This window comes from Patella vulgata, chromosome 7 (assembly GCF_932274485.2).
Source record: "Patella vulgata chromosome 7, xgPatVulg1.2, whole genome shotgun sequence".
Taxonomy (NCBI): domain Eukaryota; kingdom Metazoa; phylum Mollusca; class Gastropoda; family Patellidae; genus Patella; species Patella vulgata.
The window spans coordinates 46,987,171-46,999,568 of record NC_065885.2 but is presented as its reverse complement, the minus strand read 5'-3'; the positions used below and the strand labels follow the sequence as shown (position 1 = coordinate 46,999,568).

The 12,398-nt window shown below is 33.4% G+C and overlaps 2 long non-coding RNA genes across 2 annotated transcripts; one reads left to right on the top strand and one right to left on the bottom strand.

The window, feature by feature from the left end:
- The first annotated feature begins 4,939 nt into the window (after nucleotides 1–4,939).
- On the top strand, nucleotides 4,940–8,705 carry LOC126828434 (uncharacterized). Its single transcript, XR_007683055.2, has 3 exons — nucleotides 4,940–5,064; nucleotides 5,450–5,506; nucleotides 6,578–8,705. It is a non-coding gene; the product is annotated as an uncharacterized LOC126828434 (long non-coding RNA).
- A 208-nt stretch (nucleotides 8,706–8,913) lies between these two features.
- LOC126826940 (uncharacterized) lies at nucleotides 8,914–10,813 on the bottom strand. The gene is made up of 3 exons (XR_007682473.2): nucleotides 10,508–10,813; nucleotides 9,841–9,962; nucleotides 8,914–9,210 (listed from the first exon to the last, which is right to left on the bottom strand). It is a non-coding gene; the product is annotated as an uncharacterized LOC126826940 (long non-coding RNA).
- Nucleotides 10,814–12,398: the final 1,585 nt, after the last annotated feature.

Here is a 12,398-nt window from a genome sequence, read left to right as displayed (position 1 = left end):
TGCCATTTTATATGTTTTATGCTCAGAGTCTCTAAATTTATTAATAAAACAGTCACCTATTAAAAGAATTTCTATTAAGTATAGTAGTTTAACTTCCTTGATTTATCAACATGCCGACGATACAAATTTAACACTTGGAGATCAAGATTCGGTAGACAAAGCTTTCGAAGTTTTAGACATTTACTGTAACGCGTCTGGTGCTAAGATTAACGTACATAAAACAGAGTTATTACCTATTAGAAAATCAGTCAACAAAAACTACGAATTCAATAATCCTATTAGTGTTAAAGAAGCCTGTATTAATATACCTGGGGTTTATTTAGGTCCGAACAAGTTAATGTGTGAAAAACTTAACTGGGACGATAAAGTTAATAAAATTAAGTGTATTTTAAATACGTAGTTTAAACGTTATATCAGTTTACAGGGCAAGATCCTTGTCACAAACAGTTTACTGTTATCTAAATTATGGTACACAGCGAGCTTTATACCGATACCGGCTACCGTTGAAAGTGACATTGTAAAGCACGTGCAAAGTTATTTTTGGAACAACAAACCTCCACAAATAGGCTACAGTATAAAACTATTATTGGAAATAAGTCAATAGGTGGTTTGGGACTTCCACATATAGGTTTGAAATCAGATGCACTGTGCATCAAATGGTAATTAAATATTTTGATGATACATACAACGCCGTATGGAAAGAGACAATGACGTATTTTCTACGGAAATACTCTGATCTCGATTTAAGCCATGATATTTTTAAAATACATTATAAAACTAGTTTAATAAAGAACTTACCTGTATTTTATCAAAGATTAGTTTGTGCGTGGAATAAACTAAATAATAACTGTAGAAGTTGTCCTATAGATATCTATGATATTTCTTGTCAACCCTTGTTTAATAATCCTTTCATATCAAAGGATAATCAAACGTTACTATCCACTAAGTTTGATATATTTAAACAGTGTAATATTGTAAAGGTATATGATATTATATATGTAAAACCTGACTTCTTACCACCCCATAGATATCATTCATACGATGTCCCTGAGTACTGTAGCGAAAAAATATTAAAACAATATAATATTATAAAATCTTATATTCCTGATTCTTGGTGTTCTATTATTAACAACCATACTACTTTTCTTCAAAAAAGAAAAGAATGTATTTTTACAATTGATAACGAAAAAATTGAACCAGAGCAATTAACAACTAAGTTCTGTTATAATAGTCTTATTAAGAAATTGTTCGTAGAACCAAAATGTACTGTATTTTGGGAGAAAAAAGTGATGAATATAAATTGGAATATTGTATGGAAAAATGTATTTTTAAGTTTTAAAATTATTCAAGATAATAAAACATTAGATGACATTTGCCTAGTGTGTAAAGAAGAAACTGAAGATTTAATACATATGCTTTTTAATTGTCTAGATTTACTATACTTAAGAATCATTATTAAAGAAATGTTAAATGATTTATTATCTACCAATGTCACTGAGGAAGATCTCAAAACATATTTTTTATTTGGGTTACAATCCAAAAACAACTCTCGCCCCTACGAATTAGTCAACTTAAAGTAGCCAAGTCCGTAACTCAATATCATCCAAAATCTTCGACATTGAAAACACGAATTTTTAAGCAATTTAAATCAGCATTGGTGTTGTGATCTTACCTGGAAAAGATGGGCTTCTGATATCCAATATTTAAGACAAAATAAACATTTTACCATTGGTACACGAATCGTGTACCATAATGCGTTTCAGCGCCATTTGTAACAAGGTGCTCAAAGAATGAGGCTAGACATATCTCACAAGTCATGTCAAACGGTGATATATTCTTATTTGGAGAGCATGCGCAATAAATAATATCTGTGTTGACTGGAGTAACCAGACGCTAGAAACTGATTTGCGGTTGAGACTTTTGGCGTATTTCGCCAAACATGACAATTCACGGTAAAACGGACACGATTGAATGTAAAACAGTTTATATAAATTCATATTACATTACTATATGTGTTGCGACTCATTTCTGCCAATTTCTAGGTCCAAAATATTAGCGATTTAGCCCCTTTAATACTAAGCTGTGCCCGAATTTCTGTGTATAAAAGGAGAATGAAATCCCTTGACAGTACTACTACTATAGAAATTGATGTTGTAAACAAAATTAAAAATGTATTTAAGACCTCCTTTAATGATGTAAGAGAGTACTGTAAAAAAATAAAATTAATTTTATTAAAAAGTTTATTTTGCCGTCATTATTTATTTCTTGTGAAAGCAATGGATCTATATGTATCGATATATAATTAGTATTTTAAAATATTGAAACTAACTTTTAAACTCGAAATGGTGTCGCACTTTTGCCAAGTTTTGAGATTGAAAGATAAATGAAGCCTACTGTGTTTATATTGTAAATATCTTTATGCTGTTAATGGTACTATACTTTTTATATATTTTAAATGTGTGTGTCTGGAGTGTGATTGTTAGCGTGCATCTGTATATTTGATATACTTGAATGAGTGAATGTTTTAACGTGTAATCGGATGTACTGTATATATTTATGTTGTATTAGTACCTGAATAAAATTTTCTCAAAAAAAAAGACGCTGGCTCGCTAGCCTGGAGGTCGGGTGTTCGATCCCTGAATTGGCCGAGAAAGTTCATCCAGATTTTCCGGCGTGGTTCCCCCTTGTCAGTGATGCAGGACGGAGAGCCTGACAAGGGCAGCTGTGTAGTCGTTCGGGTGGGACGAACAACCGTGTACACATTGACGTGCGCGTGAAAGATCCCTTGGCAGTTGGAATTCGATATAGGAGTAGGCCGTAGGACGTTAAACTCCATTTCATACCAAAGTAAAACACCATATTGACCAAATTAAATACTTTAGTTAGACAAGGACCGAAATGTTTAGCGTCTTTAATATAGAAATAATGGATATAACATTAAACTATGACAGCAATAGCGCTGAAACTGACAATAGTCTGTTATGTAAAGTAGAAAATTATCTTAATGAGAGGGAGATTTGTAGCACAAAGAAGACAATACCCAGATGCTTTTAGACACAAAATACACATAAAAGAAGCTTTGCGAAACGGGGCTTTTGTTCCAGGCATCACAATGATTGAAAGATACTTGGAAGCAAAGACAAATAATTATCAATATACGTCAATTATCTCGTGTTATCTTATTTGTCAAACTGTGTCCTTTTGTCGATAGAGAGTAAATACGACTATACACCAACCTTTAATGTCATTTGTAATGCACTCAACGGGCTTTTGCTCAGGAAATTATTATGATGCGATTTATCTTTGTGCAGGTTAGCATAGAGTGATTTGGACGATAAAGCCCTTGTGGAATTTTTGAAAATAACATTTAGTGAAAAGAAATGGGGGCTGACACATAATCAATATTCCCACCATAAGTGGAACGTCTTTTATTTAGTAATTATACCCAATTGATTTAGTCATTGTAGCGTCTGAATGAATACATCTGTATAAAGAAAGGACCAATAAACCGGTTTACTTATTAGGATGATTTGTTACTTCTTTGTAACTCAGTCTAACATTGTTATTTTAAAATTTTAATAGTATTCCTAATACCTCTGAAAAGAGAGAGAGATGGATGGGTTAAACGTCCACTTGACACAAACTAGGTCAGGTCGCGACTAACATATATTATTCAATTTTATTTCAATGATGTACAGAAATAAGACCAAATGTAATACATAAATATAATAAATTCAATTTCACTTGCATATGAGAAATTTGTACTGTAGCAATAATAATAATAATTAGACCTGTTCTGGAACAGGTTTGATAGTTTTTATACAACCCAATCATACACTTATACACATTAATTTCAACATCTAGTAGATTAGATGGTCGAATGTTTAGCACGTGCGCGCTGTATCATAAGGTCTCTCATTGAGTCAACTGGGGTGATTTCGATTCCCCGGGTGTACGTGACAATGAGTAGGGTCGCCTGTCCAACCTCGTGGGTTTTCTCCGGGTCCTCCGGTTTCCTCCCACTGCTAAACAGCCCTCTCTCTAGCGACAAGGAGGAACGCAGTAGCGAACTTCCTGGTTAGCGAGGCAGTGCATTGCTCACTGAGCCACCGCGGTTCTTTTGAAAAATAAAAGTATGCTCTAGCATTCCAAACGACACCCATATTATATCTTCAAAGTATGAGACATGGAGAATCTCCTACGAGTCTTTTTTGATATCAAAAAAGACGAGTAGGAGATTTTATTTATCAGGAATCCTTATGTGCACAAATAAATAAATATAATTCTTTGCTTATGGACTTCACTATGGACTTACCTGATTACATTACGGCGTAGTGATACATCATTTTTTGACAGCAATTCAACCATTGCAAAGTCCTTTATATTGACCCAGTGTTTCCATCAAATTCAATTAAATAAAAAATAATTCATTTTTAATAAAAAAACGGAGTTACTTTTAATAAAAAATGAACTGTTCTTTGAAAATATAAAAAAGTAGTTCCTTTTTTAACTGACCAATCAAATTCATGTAAAGCGATATCTCCTAAGGAGATATCGCAGTAGATTATGAAATTTATCACACAAGCTATATCTACTATAGGATGTATTATTGGGTGATAAAACTGCTTTACTTATACTTTAAAACAGCTGGACATGTTAGCTGTAGCTTAAACATACATTATGCAAGAGCAAAATCTGATTATTGCAAGTCTTAATTTAGGCTTCAGATGTTATAGAAATTATAAATTAGATCTTTATTTAAACAACAAGCCCAAAATCAACTCTGTAGACCCACGGATGGCTCGGATACAGCTCGGATTTAAATAGGATTTCACTTATCAATTAATTCAAATATGGCGCATCCTGATGAGAATACGTCAGTTAGATCATAGAACTAGAATACTAACGGGAACGCCCACTCGGTGACGTATAACGGTGATGACATAATTATGTTGTACATCGCATGCGCGAAGTCAATAAGGTACAAGTAACTTCCGGCCGTATGTCAACATGGCAGAAGCGTACGACGTCCTGGAATTTCAAGAACTTGACGGTGTAATAGATGTAAGTTATTCATAATTTTAATGAGTTTTTTTTAAATTAGTTATATAACATACCATCGGGAGTATAAACCATTTATTTTCGGACATTAAATTATCCGAACACACGTTTGTGTATCATTTTCTACTACATATTATAAAATTATTATTAATAAATTGTGATGACATTCACATTTGATTTAGGACTTGTTATTATTTTTATTTATTGTTTTGTGTATATTGTTGTTAGCCTTTGGCATGTCCGTGCCAGTTTTGGCTGGTTTCCCAGTGCCCTTTTCTTGTTTATAACAAGGGGTTTTACATAGGCTAAGCCTGTTCCCCAATCCCATTCAGACATCCTGAATAAAAATATTGTTTATAAAAAAAAAAATGTGTATTCTTTACTACAGCTTTTCTTTGGTAAAGATTTGTTTGAGACATCTCAACCTGTCGTTCCAGTAGCATCCGTAAGTTTTCTACATATACAACATACATACATATAGTCACATAGTGTTCGTAGCAAATGGGCAAGTTATGAAACTCATTATAGTCTCGACCATGTCTATATATTTTTTTTCTTCTCAAACGATCAAATTGCTTTGGAAATGAAATGAAATGGGGTTTTACGTCCTACTGTTCTGCTCCTATGCTGGGCTAATGAAGACGGGCATACGCCATAAGGTGTGATTTAAGGGAAATTTTGCCCGGGCAGCGGCACTATCACCTATTCTTATATCGAATTCCAACTGCCAAGGGATCTTTTACGTGCATTCCAATGTATACAGGTGACCTCGGGTTTTCGTATCATCCGAAGGATTAGACAGCTGTCCTTGTCAGGCCCTCCGTACTGCATCACTGACAAGGAGGAACCACGCCGGAAAATCTGGATGAACTTTCTCGGCCAATGCAGGGATCGAACACCCGACCTCCAGGCTAGCGAGCAAGCGTCTTACCCACTTAGCCACGTGATCCCAAATTGCTTTGGAACAGTTTCTTTTATTTTGTATAATATTTACTTTAAAGGGACAATAACACTCTTGCTGGCTTGAAAGCTCCAGAAAATAAATAATATCTCTATCTAAGTACTAGATGTTTAAGTGTCCCACCTGTTGTGTAAATTATCCATTACATCCTATTTTACTTGTCCAGAGGGTTCGAAAATATTTTTAAATCGAAGTTTCATTTGAAAAGGTTTACGTTAGACGTTTCAAACCATTATGTTGAATTTTTTAAATAAGGTGTGTTAAGATGAAATTTGTATCATCAATTAATTGAAATATTCTAAAATAGTTAAATTTGTTGACCAGAATAAAGATTGGGACATATTATTCAGTTACAACAAGAGTGGTATTGAGCCTTTAAAGAACTGTATTAATTTGGTATCAAGCTCGTAATTAGATAAAATTGTGAGGGAAATTATAACCTCCAACCCTGTCTTTGGTTGTGTACAGATTTACACTGGTAATTTTAATTCATAGCTATTGATTTTGTTTGGGGTTTTTTACGTGGTTTTCATTGTTATTTATTTTCTTTTTAAGATTCAAACTAATCCAGTTAAATTTAATGGGAAAGTTCAAGTAGTGGTTATATGAAAAATGATCTGATGTTCACATGATCTCAAGGGTTTGCCGAACCTCAATCGAGTTTAACCCCAACAAAGAATATTATACATCAAAACTGTTCATCTGCCTGTGCATTTTCTAGTATAAGTTTATCATCATTTGGAACAAATGGTTAAATTACTATTCAAGATAACTAATTTAAAAAACAAGAACAATATGTGGTTGGAATGATCCAAGGCTCTGTTCAAAGATATTTTATTCACATGACAGTGATGCTTGTTAAATAAAACTTGTGAATTTAACAGATAATGGCCATTGATAAACACTAAAGGCAAATAGAAATGCACAAAAAAATCCATAAGCTTATGATAATAATGATTAAACATACATTATGCGAGAGCTAAATCTGCCTATTGCAGGTTTTCTTTAGGCCTGAAATGTTTTCTAAATTATTAATTAGACATTAATTAACTTATCCAGGCCCTAATCAACTCTCGATGGCATCGGATTTCTCCAATATTAAATAGATTAGAACAGTTCAGCCATATTTTGATTTAAGCTAAAAATGGAGGAGTGAGACTACTTCGAACAACCAGTACGATGGTTGAAATTATTGCACACGTCTTGTCAAACCTTCAAAGGCCTTCAAAGGCTAATATCTTCGCTCGCAATAGAGTAATTTGAATGAAATTTTCAAATTATTCATTTTACATTATTTATCTTCGAACTATTATAGCAAGAATGGCTAGCTCTTTATCAAAATCTTACATAATGTATATTTAAGAATAATTTAATACATTTATAAAGCTCACACATTACAAGTTGTGCACCTGTATAAAATTTGTATAAATTTTGTTATCATTGTTAATATTTTATACTAAGATGCAATAAAAATAATACATCACTTTTATAAATGGATGAATGTAAATCTTGTTTGAAATGAATCCAGGTTTAACGCCCTACTTAGTACTTTTCAGCTCAATTTTGTTTTAAAGATTTGCTTTAATCTTGCAATTAAGGATGTAACAACATATTACGATGATAACATGTGAGAATGTTTTGAAGATTGCGTAAACGCAACCCGAACAATTCTCAATCAAAAAAATTAAACCCAACAGAATCAGTATGTTGATTTTTCTGGTACACACGTGGGGTATATAATGCAGCTTTTAAAAAGCTAGGTTTTGTGCAACTGTGGAAGGTGCAAAGTTATGCCACGTCATCTCAGAGGTGCTATTTCATTGCGTCTCGATATATTTTGTTTACTATTATCAACCTGGCCCCAAGTTCACAAAGCATTCCCAGACTTAAGAATTTGCTCAACTTTCAATCACTGTTTTTGAGAAATATCTTTGATCCAGAAACACAAAACTTTGCACATAGTTTCTTATTGATATATTTACATTAAAACAACAATAGTTAGTAAAGTGCTATATTTAAGTTAAAATAAGACAAACAATTTTGAGTAAAACCTTAACTTAAGACTGAGAATGCTTTGTGAACTTGGGGCCTTGTTTTCTTTTCATTACTTATTATCTACAATACAGTAATAACAAGAAATAAAAAATCTGTAGAACACTGCTGATTAAGTTCTAGATTTAATCCTAGATTCAATCACATTTATATTTTTATACTTCCAATATCGATATTAATTCCAATAGAGCCAGGTGATGTTTAATTTAATTATACACTTTCTATTTTGTTGTATGAAATTATCTGTATAATCTGTGTTTTTGTTACTTTCATTGTGTGAAATGCTTGCAGCAAAGTGCTGTAAATAAAATACCTGACATCACTGATCACAGTTTAACTCTATAACTTCTCATTTGACCTCAAATCTATGTGGAGTGGAGTCAGTTGGAAGAAATAAATCAAAATGGAGTGAAATCTACATTTTAATCAAATTCGTACCACATGATTATATTCTACCACTTTTTGCTCGTTTATATGGCAACTATATATTATTGCTAAGCTATTTTTGAATTGTAAATTACATTTACAAGTATGTAAATATTGATTCTTTGAATTATATATTGTCAATCAAAATCTGAATATGCAATGTGCTATGTAGCCATATATGTGAAATAAACTATTATTATTGCTATTTACTTTCTCTGTAAATCTCTGTTAATCTGTCGACAACTTAAACAAATTTCTTTTTGAGTGTCCTCAACAAAACTATTACATACAGAAGCAAGTACACAGCTTTCGTAATTTATATGTTGACTTATTTGTGTTCATGAAAAGATCAACCTGTCTGATATATCTTACAGTTGTAGGCTGACATTGAGAATAAGACTGTAAATGTTTTGATGTTATGCCCCTACATATCTTCATATTCTCAACAGTTCTTATAAGTAAATCTATAGATGTAACTTTAATTTGAACAGGAAACAAAAATTATTATATTGTACTTCACAATTCAAGTCCTTGTCAATGGTTAAATGGTATGTTACACTTTTATCTTCAGTTTTAAACAGATATATATAATCACTTGAAGACTGACATAGCCACAAAGCAGGCATTTGACATAAATATGATTTCTGCAACATCTGAAAGGTTACTTCGTTCATATGTAAACATTGAGTTTCCTCGGTTTTCCTTGGACCCTGAATAAAATAGACAAATTCATAAAATTCAATTAAAACAAGAAGAATTGGATTCTCATACATGTATTCATAATTTTCTCGGTTTCTGAATAAAATCGAAAAAATTACAAAAGTAAATATAAAGAAGAATCGGATATTCATACAGGTATTTATAAATAAAATCATGGGAGATTACAGAAAGAGCTAGCAGTTCTCATTATCATAGTTAAAAACTAGATAATGTAAAGGGAATTTGCTGAAAATTTCAGTCAAATTGATCCACCCTGAACCGAGTATTTAGTGGTTGAATTTTGGGCCTAGCCTCGATCATCATTACTAAGGTCGGTACGATAAAAAAAAAACATGGTCTCGATTATCCATTTTTTGATTTAATCAGAAGTAGCAGACTGGGCTCTAATCCAGTATATATCACAGGCTAGCGATGCCATCGAGCGTTGATTATGGTCTGGATGTTTAATTAATAATTTAGATAACATTCCTGGCCTAAAGAAAGACCTGCAATTGACAGATTTAATAGCTCTTGCATAATGTCTGTTTAATATTGATGAATTAAATGTTCATATACTGATCTTTTATAAGGAAACATCGAATGTTCATATTCATAATTAAGTTAACAGAAATTTAAGTTACCGGTGACTTCCTTGGATTCAATTTCTTTGTTGTTACGCTTTTCTGTAGAAGAATTAAGGTTGATAGTCTCCCAAACCCTTCTTTTAATCTTCCATATGTGGACCCAGAATTTTTGTAAACATCTGAAATATTCATAAAATCAAAATAAAAAGGTTCCTACATACAAAACAAAAGGTTCAGATATAATTTTTTTTTTCCATGCTTGTTGATTATTCATACCGGGAACAAGATTATTTCGGAATTTAAAAATAAAAGGATTTGACAGGTCAAGGTCAGTCATAAATAAATATACAATTTTAATTTTTATGGAGCTGCTCAGTTAAAACTTTGACCTTTAAAAAAAAATAATAATTAGTAATTCATAAAATTAAAGTAAAAGAAGATTGTTGAGAGAGAATCGTCATGCTGTCACACACTCATCGGGTGTAGTAATCGTCAATTTCATAACAAATTGAAAGTAGACTAGGCCTAGCTACGGCACTAATGTAAACAAACCTATATGCATACAACTTTGATGAGAGAAAGGGTAAAATCTAACGGGCAAACATGAAAATACAGACATTCAGCTAGTATGGGTTTAACTTAACTTCATTGTTTCATTGTAGGTTGTCAGGGTGGACTGCCAACTAGAATCTACATAATTAATTTCTTTTGAGTTTTCACTTACTTTTTCAACGAAATAATCCGACTCAACGTGTCTTGAACATATTGTCAAGGTCTTGTCATTTATCGGGTCTGATCTGGTAGACTGTATGATACGTAATGATTATCTCTCCACTCTATGTTGTTTTTGGATAAGCGATAGAATGATCAACCCCGATTTCTTTTATTGCAGGCGGAACATCCGAACAAAACACAATTCGCGCCAGGCATTTTGTTAGTGCGAGCAGAAACCGGAAGTACGCTGTGCCCGATATCAGCGTCAGAAGCCCGCCGTCACATAAGGTAGTGACGTCACACGGTGGGCGTTCCCGTTAGTATTCTCGTTCTATGGTTAGATCGAGGTTAAATGATAGAGTGTACTTAGCGAGGCCGCTGTAGAGCGTTTCCGCATGCCATTGAAAACTTTACTTGATAATCGAGATATGTAGGTGGAGTTAACGCCTGTCAATCAAACGATCAGCCACGGTGAAGCCACATTTCACTACCATTTCTAGTCAAATATTACAACGATGATAACTATGTTCAGAATAAAGTAATTTGACTAAAATTTTCAAAATATTCTTCTTTCGTCATCTACTTTTGAACTGTTATAGCAAGAATGGCCAATTCTCTGTAAAAATCTCCCATAATGTATCTTTAATGCGTATTTTTTCTTACGGCCGATAACGAACGGGCACACGTAGCGATCGCCTCGGGAGCGTACGCAACTCTGTGAGTAAATTACGTCGACTTGTACAAAAATGCAATTGAACCCGTTTAGAAGCGGACTTCATAGATTCATTTATAATAGTAGTGACCGGCAGCTATTTTTAAATATTATTTTCTTCTTCAGACGCTTGGGGGGGGGGGGGGTCGAAAATTGTACATCTCAGTATTTGTAACAACACCAAGTTTATGAAAATCGGAGCAGAATTGACTTGAATTACTGCCCATTTAGTAACGCGAACTGGCAGACCCCTTGTTCGCGAAATTCGCCATTTTGCTTCAATTTTCAACCCTACTTCATATCTCAGTAACCCAAAGTCCTAGAGACATAATTATTTCACCAAAACACATTACACATAGGTCGAGAAGTTTATTTTCTAATGTTTGCAATAACCATACAGGAGATTAAATAATTATGTAAACTTGAATTAGCTACAAGTAGCTTTTTTTAAATATTAATTTGTTGTCGATAACCTTGTTATTTTCCCAAAGCCTACATCTCAGCATTGTAACAACACTAATTCTTTATACGCCCACATTTTCATGTGGACGTACATTGTCGTCGCCCCTGTCCGTCAGTCCCTCCATAATTGTTTGTGGACACTCTACAGGTCACAATTCTTATCTGATTTTGACGAAACTTGAAATATAGGTTTATCTACAACAGATCTCGGATGCTTTCGATATTGGCATGTATTGAATCAAAACTTCATGGATTATTGCCCCTGATTATTGCCCCTATAGAGGTCACAATTTTTATCCGATTTTGTTGAAACTTGACATGTAAGTTTATAACCCACAGATCTCAGTTCCTTTCGATATTCGCGCATATCGTACCGTAACTTCCTAAATTATGGCCCCTGATTCTACGAAAAATCGCGTTTTTAGCTTGTGGACCCTATAGAGGTCATAATTTTTACCCAATTAAAAAAAACGTATCATTATATCACCGTTACACCATAAGGACGGCTGAGTTCGAATTTCGTCAAAATCAGCCCAAAACTATATTTCAAGTTTCGTCAAAATCGGATAAGAATTGTGACCTGTAGAGTGTCAACAAACAAATTGTGGACGGACGGACGGACGTCCGGGCGGACAGGGGCGACGACAATATACGTCCACATGAAAATGTGGGCGTATAAAAAACGTTCAAGTATATCACTGTTACACCGTAATTTTGGTTGAGTTCG